We start from the raw sequence: 12,559 nt of genomic DNA on the forward strand, positions 1-12,559 counted from the left end.
CAGGATCCGGGAAGACTTGGGGCGAGAGTCAGGATCCGGGAAGACTTGGGGCGAGAGTCAGGATCCGGGAAGACTTGGGGCGAGAGTCAGGATCCGGGAAGACTTGGGGCGAGAGTCAGGATCCGGGAAGACTTGGGGCGAGAGTCAGGATCCGGGAAGACTTGGGGCGAGAGTCAGGATCCGGGAAGACTTGGGGCGAGAGTCAGGATCCGGGAAGACTTGGGGCGAGAGTCAGGATCCGGGAAGACTTGGGGCGAGAGTCAGGATCCGGGAAGACTTGGGGCTAGAGTCAGGATCCGGGAAGACTTGGGGCTAGAGTCAGGATCCGGGAAGACTTGGGGCTAGAGTCAGGATCCGGGAAGACTTGGGGCTAGAGTCAGGATCCGGGAAGACTTGGGGCTAGAGTCAGGATCCGGGAAGACTTGGGGCTAGAGTCAGGATCCGGGAAGACTTGGGGCTAGAGTCAGGATCCGGGAAGACTTGGGGCTAGAGTCAGGATCCGGGAAGACTTGGGGCTAGAGTCAGGATCCGGGAAGACTTGGGGCTAGAGTCAGGATCCGGGAAGACTTGGGGCTAGAGTCAGGATCCGGGAAGACTTGGGGCTAGAGTCAGGATCCGGGAAGACTTGGGGCTAGAGTCAGGATCCGGGAAGACTTGGGGCTAGAGTCAGGATCCGGGAAGACTTGGGGCTAGAGTCAGGATCCGGGAAGACTTGGGGCTAGAGTCAGGATCCGGGAAGACTTGGGGCTAGAGTCAGGATCCGGGAAGACTTGGGGCTAGAGTCAGGATCCGGGAAGACTTGGGGCTAGAGTCAGGATCCGGGAAGACTTGGGGCTAGAGTCAGGATCCGGGAAGACTTGGGGCTAGAGTCAGGATCCGGGAAGACTTGGGGCTAGAGTCAGGATCCGGGAAGACTTGGGGCTAGAGTCAGGATCCGGGAAGACTTGGGGCTAGAGTCAGGATCCGGGAAGACTTGGGGCTAGAGTCAGGATCCGGGAAGACTTGGGGCTAGAGTCAGGATCCGGGAAGACTTGGGGCTAGAGTCAGGATCCGGGAAGACTTGGGGCTAGAGTCAGGATCCGGGAAGACTTGGGGCTAGAGTCAGGATCCGGGAAGACTTGGGGCTAGAGTCAGGATCCGGGAAGACTTGGGGCTAGAGTCAGGATCCGGGAAGACTTGGGGCTAGAGTCAGGATCCGGGAAGACTTGGGGCTAGAGTCAGGATCCGGGAAGACTTGGGGCTAGAGTCAGGATCCGGGAAGACTTGGGGCTAGAGTCAGGATCCGGGAAGACTTGGGGCTAGAGTCAGGATCCGGGAAGACTTGGGGGTAGAGTCTGGATCCGGGAAGACTTGGGGGTAGAGTCTGGATCCGGGAAGACTTGGGGGTAGAGTCTGGATCCGGGAAGACTTGGGGTAGAGTCTGGATCCGGGAAGACTTGGGGGTAGAGTCTGGATCCGGGAAGACTTGGGGGTAGAGTCTGGATCCGGGAAGACTTGGGGGTAGAGTCTGGATCCGGGAAGACTTGGGGGTAGAGTCTGGATCCGGGAAGACTTGGGGGTAGAGTCTGGATCCGGGAAGACTTGGGGGTAGAGTCTGGATCCGGGAAGACTTGGGGGTAGAGTCAGGATCCGGGAAGACTTGGGGGTAGAGTCAGGATCCGGGAAGACTTGGGGGTAGAGTCAGGATCCGGGAAGACTTGGGGGTAGAGTCCAGCAGAATCAGGATCCGGGAAGTTGTGGGAGTAGAGACAGGATCCGAGAAGTCTTGGGTGTGGAGTCAGTGCCTGGGAAGTCCTGGGGGTAGAGTCAGGGTCCAAGAAGTCTCCGAAGCATTAAAAGATCAGGGAGCAATGTCAGGATCTTGAAGTCTTTGAGGCTCTGAAAGATCTGCAACCTCTTGGGAGCAGCTTTTGGATCTGGTAGGGATTGGCAGCAGTGAAGGATCTGAGAGCTCTTGGGAGCAGTGTTGGGATCTTGCAAATCCTCGTAGCAGTGAAGGATATGAATTCTCAGAAGTAGAGTCAGGATCTAACATAGAACTGAGCAAGGCTAGCTCTGTGCCTACCAGAGAATGACAGAGCAGCACCAATCACAGCTCTCTGTACATAACCACGCTGCCTACAGAGACACATATAATCCAGACACAGGATGGGTAACTTGAGGTCAGAACATGCCGTCTTGTCAGGTGCCTCATATCCACATAGCAACACACAGGCTGCCCTCTGATTGGTCACACACAATATACATTGCACAAGACAACCTTCGGCAGGCTGTGTGCAGGAAGATGGACCCGGTGCCGATGAGGTTTGTTTGGTGCAGGAAGATGGACCCCGGTGCCGATGAGGTTTGTTTGGTGCAGGAAGATGGACCCCGGTGCCGATGAGGTTTGTTTGGTGCAGGAAGATGGGACCCCGGTGCCGATGAGGTTTGTTTGGTGCAGGAAGATGGACCCCCGGTGCCGATGAGGTTTGTTTGGTGCAGGAAGATGGACCCCGGTGCCGATGAGGTTTGTTTGGTGCAGGAAGATGGACCCCGGTGCCGATGAGGTTTGTTTGGTGTAGGAAGATGGACCCCGGTGCCGATGAGCTTTGTTTGATGCCGGCACACAGGGAAATGGATTGCACTCCGTAATAAATGGCGGGATTGTCTGTCAGGCTGCTGTACGGTGCCTCCTGCAGATCCTGGCACTAGAACTGCTAACAATGGAAGCGAGTGTGGGGGGAGAGGAACAATAAGACCCCACTGGCAGGACTGACATACCAGCCTCTCAATGGGGCTTTGTTCTCCACTCAAACATCCATTTATATGCGCTGCACTTAGCCCGAGCCAGGCCTGAACACCATCAGGATGGGCACAGAATCCAGGAGGAGATGCCATGAATGGCAGGTTACTTGTAGTCACCCAGATCGGCATACAACCACCAACAGTGTCCCTGAATGCTCCAAGTCCCAGCTGAATCATCTCTACTCCCTCCTCCTCACACATCAAACATCCTGTTCTGTGCTGGTACAATACACAATTACTTCCCTGCGTGAATGCTCGGCCCTCAGAACACACAGTCCCCATCTCCAGGAAGGTCTGATAGTACTACAGGGGCCGACCAGACACCAAAGAGGGGAGGCCATGTCCATCAGAGGACAATCAGACCCCAGAGGCGTCCGTGTCAATAAGAAGCTGATCAAAACACCAAAGAGACGGCCATATCCATCAGAGGCCAATCACACACCAAAGAGAGGCGGTCACGTCCATCAGAGGCAAAAACACAAAAGAGGCGGCCATGTCTGAGGCCAGACACCAAAGAGAGGTTGCTGTGTCCATCAGAGGCCAGACACCAAAGAGGTGGCCGTGTCCATCAGAGGCCGATCAGATACCAAAGAGGTGGTCATGTCCATCAGAGGCCAATCAGACATCAAAGAGAGTGGTCGTGTCCATCAGAGGTCGATCAGCCACCAAAGAGAGGTGGTCATGTCCATCAGAGGCCAAACATCAAAGAGAGGCGGCCATATCAGAGGCTGATCACACACCAGAGAGGGGAGGCCGTGCCCATCAGAGGCCAATCAGACACCAGAGAGGAGGCAGCCATGTCCATCAGAGGCCAATCAAAAGACCAGAAAGGCAGCCATGTCCATTAGAGGCCAAATAGAAGACCAAAGAGACTCAGCCATATCCATTAGAGGCCAATAAAACACCAGAGGTGGCCATGTCCATCAGAGGCTAATCAGACACCATAGAGAGGAAGACGTGTTCATCAGACACCAGACACCAGAGATCGGAAAGCCATATCCTTTAGAGGCCAATTAGAGACTGGGGGGGGGGCTTATGCCCATCATCGGCCAAGCCAAGAAAAGACAGGGGTCAGTCATTTCTATCAGAGTCTGATCAGACACCAAAGAAAGTTTGCCATGTCCATCAGAGGCCAATCAGACACCAGAAAGGGGGTAATCTCCTCCTCCTCCTCCTCCTCCTCCTCACACATTAAACATCCTGTTCTGTGCTGGTACACAATCATTACTTCCCTGTAAAGAAACTGATGAAACACCAAAGAGAGACAGCCATGTCTATCAGAGGCCAATCAGACACCATAGGGTGGGGGGCGACCATGTCCATCAGAGGCCAATCGGACACCAGAGAGAGGGCGACCATGTGCATCAGAGGCCAAGCAATACACCAGAGAGGGGGCAGCCATGTCCATCAGAGGCCAATCGGACACCAGAGAGAGGGCGACCATGTGCATCAGAGGCCAAGCAATACACCAGAGAGGGGGCAGCCATGTCCATCAGAGGCCAATCGGACACCAGAGAGAGGGCGACCATGTGCATCAGAGGCCAATCCGACATCCACCAGAGACGGGGCGACCATGTCCATCAGAGGCCAATCGGACACCAGAGAGAGGGCGACCATGTCCATCAGAAGCCAATCAGACACCAGAGAGAGAGCGACCATGTCCATCAATGGCCAATCAGATACCAGAGAGGGGGCAACCATGTCCATCAATGGCCAAGCAATACACCAGAGAGAGGGCGACCATGTCCATCAAAAGCCAATCAGACACCAGAGAGAGGGCGACCATGTCCATCAGAGACCAATCGGACACCAGAGAGGGGGCGACCATGTCCATCAGAGACCAATCGGACACCAGAGAGGGGGCGACTATGTCCATCAGAGACCAATCGGACACCAGAGAGGGGGCGACCATGTCCATCAGAGACCAATCGGACACCAGAGAGGGGGCGACCATGTCCATCAGAGACCAATCGGACACCAGAGAGGGGGCGACCATGTCCATCAGAGGCCAATCGGACACCAGAGAGGGGGCGACCATGTCCATCAGAGGCCAATCAGACACCAGAGAGGGGGTGACCATGTCCATCAGAGACCAATCGGACACCAGAGAGGGGGCGACCATGTCCATCAGAGGCCAATCGGACACCAGAGAGGGGGCGACCATGTCCATCAACAGTCAGACACCAGAGAGGGGGTGACCATGTCCATCAGTAGCTGGTCAGACCTCAGGCAGATCAGAGGAGGGGTCGGTCTATAAAGGGCTCATTACACATCACAGAGAATACAACTTCTAAAATAAATACATTTTAAAAAGCTCCGCCTCCCCTAAAGGAGAGTAGTAATGCCCACCAATCCCTTTGCCTCCAATCTGGACTCTCTTGCACAGCTACACCAGGTGGGGACTATTCAGCGGCCAACACTGCTGTGTATGTCAGACACCCCGGTACCCCGTCAGACACCCCGGTACCCCGTCAGACACCCCGGTACCCCGTCAGACACCCCGGTACCCCGTCAGACACCCCGGTACTCCGCCGCACACCCATTCCACCCGCTCCATCACCAGTAAGTCCTCCAGAGCTTTAATGAGGTAGCAGCCGGTGGGTGGAACCACAATGGGGCCCGTGGGCATCCAACACCCAACACAGTTGTCAGATGCTGACCATACTTCAGCTGGTGAAGATCGGAGGCAGGTAAAGCCGGGGTAAAGCCCCCTAGAGCGCTCAGTTCTCTGTCAGTGTCCTGCTGGGGAGATTTCCATTCACTTTCTGCCCAAAAGACAACAGGAAATGAGAGGAAACCTCTCCAGAGTGATTGGAGTTGACATCTTAGAAGTCATCAGAGCAACCAGTGACCCATTGGACAATCTTCCCTCGTCTCTTGTATAGATGACAATGTATTGGATTTCCCCTTACTTCAGGGGTGACAGAGGGGGAATCCCCCCCCCAGGGGAGACAGAGACAGTAATGGGAACATGACAGAGTGGCTAACCCTCCCTACTTCATCCAAACATTCATCCCCACCGAGGACAAGGCCCAGTACATCCAGGTATGAAGGAGCATACAACTCTCTCCCCTTCCTGTCATGTGACAGTGTTGGTGCATGGTGATTGGCCCCCAGGTAGGGACAGAGTCCTCAGGTCTCTGCCAGCTCTGAGCTCTCATAGGATGTACCTCCAGCAAGGAGCACAGAAGATTGTGTACTGCTGGGAGGGGGGAGAGACAGGCAACCCGAGGCATTGGGGGCAGGGAGGGCATGCGATGTCATGTAGCAAGTATGCAGGCTCAGACTAGCCCACCAGAGGACCACACCATCCCGCCCCCAGGGGCCTATGCCCCCACAAACACGGGCCACTGTAACTGACAGCTCATTAAGCCGGGCCTGCTCCTCCCATGGGCTGTGGCCCACCCACCTCCATGTTGTTTTCAGGGAGGCCCACCTGACTTACTGGTCCTCAGAGTACCTGGGTGTGCCTGCCCGAGGCTGCGGGCTGAAGAAGCCTGTCCACCTACCCACTCCCTCCTACTGGGACCACCAACTGCAGCAAGTATGAATGAGAATTTCTTGTGTTCCTGAAGGTGCAGGAACTGGGGCAATCCGAAGGCTGAGGGAGCACGAACCAGGGTGAGGGTGCAGGAACTCGGGCAACCTGAGGGCTGAGGGTGCACAAACCAGGGTGAGGGTGCAGGAACTGGGGTAATCCGAAGGGCTGAGGGTGCAGAAACAAGGGTGAGGGTGCAGGAACTGGGGCAACCCGAGGGCTGAGGGTGCAGGAACAAGGGTGAGGGTGCAGGAACTGGGGCAACCCGAGGGCTGAGGGTGCAGGAACTGGGGTAATCCGAAGGGCTGAGGGTGCAGAAACAAGGGTGAGGGTGCAGGAACTGGGGCAACCCGAGGGCTGAGGGTGCAGGAACAAGGGTGAGGGTGCAGGAACTGGGGCAACCCGAGGGCTGAGGGTTCAGGAACTGGGGCAACCCGAGGGCTGAGGGCTCAGGAACTGGGGCAAACTGAGGGTGCAGGAACTGGGGCAATCGGAGGGCTGAGGGTTCAGGAACTGGGGAAATCTGAGGGCTAAGGGTGCAGAAACTGGGGCAATACGAGAGCTGAGGCTACAGAAACAAGTGAAGGTGCAGGAGCCGGGGCAATCCAAGGATTGAGGGTGCAGAAACAGAGGCGAGGGTGCAGGAGCCGGGGCAATCCAAGGACTGAGGGTGCAGAAACAGAGGCGAGGGTGCAGGAGCCGGGGCAATCCAAGGACTGAGGGTGCAGAAACAGAGGCGAGGGTGCAGGAGCCGGGGCAATCCAAGGACTGAGGGTGCAGAAACGGGCGAGGGTGCAGGAATCGGGGTGATCCGAGGGGCGAGGGTGCAGGAATCGGGGACAGAGGTAGGTGCCCTCGGTAGATAGGTAGGTGGCCCTGGGGTTCCAGGCTCGGGTAGGTGAACACACAGGACGCGGTGACCTCACGGCGAGGTCTCTGAGGCGCAGACAGGAGATAACGGGCGGCAGAGACGCACCTAACAATATAAACAACTTCCTGCTGAACTGGTGGAAAGGTCAGGAAAAGGAAAACAGAAAGTAAGCGGCGTGACTCACACATTGGGTAACAGTGTACAGTGCCAGCGGAGCGCGCAGCGGAAAACATGACTGCCTGCCCTATATATAGACATTGCGCAATGACAGGACCCTCCGCACACAACAGTCATGACAACTCGGCGGGAACACAACACCGACAAATACACAAGGTGACACACTCACCACCCACACTGCAATCCACATGAGGCTCCCGAGCCACCGGCAGGGGATCAGTGCGCTCTATGTACAGATAGATCATCAGAGACACAATATCCGGAATGGTGGGTCAGGATGGGAGCTCAGAACACGGAGCTTCCTACTCAGTACAAGGCACCAGCAGCCTCCCCCCTCCCAGTGGTATTGTCCCCCCTCCCCCTCCCGATGGTATTGTCCCCCCTCCCCCATCCGGTGGTATTGTCCCCCCTCCCCGCTGGTATTGTCCCCCCTCCCCCTCCCGGTGGTATTGTCCCCCCTCCCCCTCCCGGTGGTATTGTCCCCCCCTCCCCCATCCCGGTGGTATTGTCCCCCCTCCCCCTCCCGGTGGTATTGTCCCCCCTCCCCCTCCCGGTGGTATTGTCCCCCATCCCGGTGGTATTGTCCCCCCTCCCCTCCCAGTGGTATTGTCCCCCCTCCCCCATCCTGGTGGTATTGTCCCCCCTCCCCGCTGGTATTGTCCCCCCTCCCCTCCCGGTGGTATTGTCCCCCTCCCGGTGGTATTGTCCCCCCTCCCCATCCCGGTGGTATTGTCCCCCCTCCCCTTTCCTGGTGATATTGTCCCCCCTCCCAGTGGTATTGTCCCCCCTCCCCCCTCCCGGTGGTATTGTCCCCCCTCCCCCTCTGGGTGGTATTGTCCCCCCTCCCAGTGGTATCGTCCCCCCTCCCAGTGGTATTGTCCCCCCTCCCCCATCCCAGTGATATTGTCCCCCCTCCCAGGGGTATTATCCCCCTTCCCGGTGGTATTGTCCCCCCTCCCAGTGGTATTGTCCCCCTCCCCCATCCCGGTGGTATTGTCCCCCCTCCCCCCATCCCGATGGTATTGTCCCCCCTCCCCCATCCCGATGGTATTGTCCCCCCTCCCCCATCCCGGTGGTATTGTCCCCCCTCCCCCTCCCCGGTGGTATTGTCCCCCCTCCCCCTCCCGGTGGTATTGTCCCCCCTCCCCCTCCCGATGGTATTGTCCCCCCTCCCCCTCCCGATGGTATTGTCCCCCTCCCGGTGGTATTGTCCCCCCTCCCAGTGGTATTGTCCCCCCTCCCCCTCCCAGTGGTATTGTCCCCCCTCCCCTTTCCTGATGATATTGTCCCCCCTCCCCCTCTGGGTGGTATTGTCCCCCCTCCCCCTCCCGGTGGTATTGTCCCCCCTCCCCCTCCCGGTGGTATTGTCCCCTCCCCCTCCCCCTCCCGGTGGTATTGTCCCCCCTCCCCCTCCCGGTGGTATTGTCCCCCCTCCCAGTGGTATTGTCCCCCCTCCCAGTGGTATTGTCCCCCCTCCCCCCATCCCAGTGATATTGTCCCCCCTCCCAGGGGTATTATCCCCCTTCCCGGTGGTATTGTCCCCCCTCCCAGTGGTATTGTCCCCCCTCCCAGTGGTATTGTCCCCCCTCCCAGTGGTATTGTCCCCCCTCCCCCATCCCGGTGGTATTGTCCCCCCTCCCCTTTCCTGGTGATATTGTCCCCCCTCCCAGTGGTATTGTCCCCCCTCCCCCCTCCCGGTGGTATTGTCCCCCCTCCCCCTCTGGGTGGTATTGTCCCCCTCCCAGTGGTATCGTCCCCCCTCCCAGTGGTATTGTCCCCCCTCCCCCATCCCAGTGATATTGTCCCCCCCTCCCCTTTCCTGGTGATATTGTCCCCCTCCCAGTGGTATCGTCCCCCCTCCCAGTGGTATTGTCCCCCCTCCCCCATCCCGGTGGTATTGTCCCCCCTCCCCTTTCCTGGTGATATTGTCCCCCCTCCCAGTGGTATCGTCCCCCCTCCCAGTGGTATTGTCCCCCCTCCCCCATCCCGGTGGTATTGTCCCCCCTCCCCTTTCCTGGTGATATTGTCCCCCCTCCCAGTGGTATTGTCCCCCCTCCCCCATCCCGGTGGTATTGTCCCCCCTCCCCCTTCCTGGTGATATTGTCCCCCCTCTGGGTGGTATTGTCCCCCCTCCCCCTCCCAGTGGTATTGTCCCCCCTCCCCCTCCCGGTGGTATTGTCCCCCCTCCCCCTCCCGGTGGTATTGTCCCCCCTCCCCCTCCCAGTGGTATTGTCCCCCCTCCCCCTCCCGGTGGTATTGTCCCCCCTCCCTCCTGCTGTGAAGCAAAGTGCTGAATGTGCCCTTCACTGATCGCTCAGTGATTACCTAAATTGATCGCTCACCACCCTGTACAGTCCACCCCCCCCCCCCCACACACACACACACTGCTGGAACAACAAGTCCCAGCATGCCCTGCAGTGTGCAGTACCAGTGACAGGGCCTCTTCCTCGCCTGAAATGGGGTTAGGATGCGGATTGCGCAGATCAGACCAGATATCGGTTACAGGAACATCGATCGGCACTGCAACACGATCAGACCGAACGCAGCACCGCGGGGGGGGGGGGGGGAACGCAGATTTCCCGATGTCTGCCCGTGTACCCGAGACAATGGCAACACCACAGATCTGCCCCACCCAACAAGGGGTTAATGGCGGGAGTCACATTCCCCATCTGGTTGTCCACAGAGATCCCTCACTGCTGACCCACAGAGCTGACAATCATGTTCTTCACTGACACCAACCACCATCATCTCCCCAACACAACCACCATCACCTCCGCACCCCAACACAACCGCCATCACCTCCGCACCCCAACACAACCGCCATCACCTCCGCACCCCAACACAACCGCCATCACCTCCGCACCCCAACACAACCGCCATCACCTCTCCACCCCAACACAACCGCCATCACCTCCGCACCCCGACACAACCGCCATCACCTCCGCACCCCGACACAACCGCCATCACCTCTCCACCCCAACACAACCGCCATCACCTCTCCACCCCAACACAACCGCCATCACCTCCGCACCCCAACACAACCGCCATCACCTCTCCACCCCAACACAACCGCCATCACCTCCGCACCCCGACACAACCGCCATCACCTCCACACCCCAACACAACCGCCATCACCTCTCCATCCCGACACAACCGCCATCACCTCCGCACCCCAACACAACCGCCATCACCTCCGCACCCCAACACAACCGCCATCACCTCTCCACCCCAACACAACCGCCATCACCTCTCCACCCCAACACAACCGCCATCACCTCCGCACCCCGACACAACCGCCATCACCTCCGCACCCCAACACAACCGCCATCACCTCTCCACCCCAACACAACCGCCATCACCTCCGCACCCCGACACAACCGCCATCACCTCCGCACCCCAACACAACCGCCATCACCTCTCCATCCCAACACAACCGCCATCACCTCCGCACCCCAACACAACCGCCATCACCTCCGCACCCCAACACAACCGCCATCACCTCTCCACCCCGCCACAACCGCCATCACCTCTCCACCCCGACACAACCGCCATCACCTCTCCACCCCGCCACAACCGCCATCACCTCTCCACCCCGACACAACCGCCATCACCTCTCCACCCCGACACAACCGCCATCACCTCCCCACCCCGCCACAACCGCCATCACCTCCCCAACACAACCGCCATCACCTCTCCACCCCAACACAACCGCCATCACCTCTCCACCCCAACACAACCGCCATCACCTCTCCACCCCGACACAACCGCCATCACCTCTCCACCCCGACACAACCGCCATCATCTCTCCACCCCAACACAACCGCCATCACCTCTCCACCCCAACACAACCGCCATCACCTCCACACCCCAACACAACCGCCATCACCTCCCCACCCCAACACAACCGCCATCACCTCCACACCCCAACACAACCGCCATCACCTCCCCACCCCAACACAACCGCCATCATCTCCACACCCCAACACAACCGCCATCACCTCCCCACCCCAACACAACCGCCATCACCTCTCCACCCCAACACAACCGCCATCACCTCTCCACCCCAACACAACCGCCATCACCTCCCCACCCCAACACAACCGCCATCACCTCCGCACCCCAACACAACCGCCATCACCGCCGCACCCCAACACAACCGCCATCACCTCCACACCCCAACACAACCGCCATCACCTCTCCACCCCAACACAACCGCCCTCATCTCCGCACCCCAACACAACCGCCATCACCTCCGCACCCCAACACAACCGCCATCACCTCCGCACCCCAACACAACCGCCATCACCTCCCCACCCCGACACAACCGCCATCACCTCCCCACCCCGACACAACCGCCATCACCTCTCCACCCCGACACAACCGCCATCACCTCTCCACCCCGACACAACCGCCATCACCTCTCCACCCCGACACAACCGCCATCACCTCTCCACCCCGACACAACCGCCATCACCTCTCCACCCCGACACAACCGCCATCATCTCTCCACCCCGACACAACCGCCATCACCTCTCCACCCCGACACAACCGCCATCACCTCTCCACCCCGACACAACCGCCATCATCTCTCCACCCCAACACAACCGCCATCACCTCCGCACCCCAACACAACCGCCATCACCTCCGCACCCCAACACAACCGCCATCACCTCCGCACCCCAACACAACCGCCATCACCTCCCCACCCCAACACAACCGCCATCATCTCCGCACCCCAACACAACCGCCATCACCTCCGCACCCCAACACAACCGCCATCACCTCCGCACCCCAACACAACCGCCATCACCTCTCCACCCCAACACAACAGAATGAACAATGCAGAATGAGAATAATAGAATCTTCCTCCTCAGTATATGAATATATATATACACACACCCCATCCACAATGACACCACCACTTCTGCCCACTATAATCTGCCATCAGGGGCCCAGGGCCACACAGGGGGGAGCACTAGACCACACAAAGTGCCACCCCGTCCTCCATGACACCACCACTTATGGCACAATGCTCCGCCCACTATACTGTGGGATCAGGGGCCCAGGGCCCATATGGAGGGGGGAATCTCCACACCACGCACAGTGCCACCTCATCCTCCATGACACCACCAATTCCTATACAATGCTCTGCCCACTATACTCTGCAATCAGGGGCCTGGGGCCACACG

This window comes from Staurois parvus, unplaced genomic scaffold (genome assembly GCF_062004578.1).
Source record: "Staurois parvus isolate SC_StPar_1 unplaced genomic scaffold, SC_StPar_1.0 ptg002005l, whole genome shotgun sequence".
Lineage (NCBI taxonomy): Eukaryota > Metazoa > Chordata > Amphibia > Anura > Ranidae > Staurois > Staurois parvus.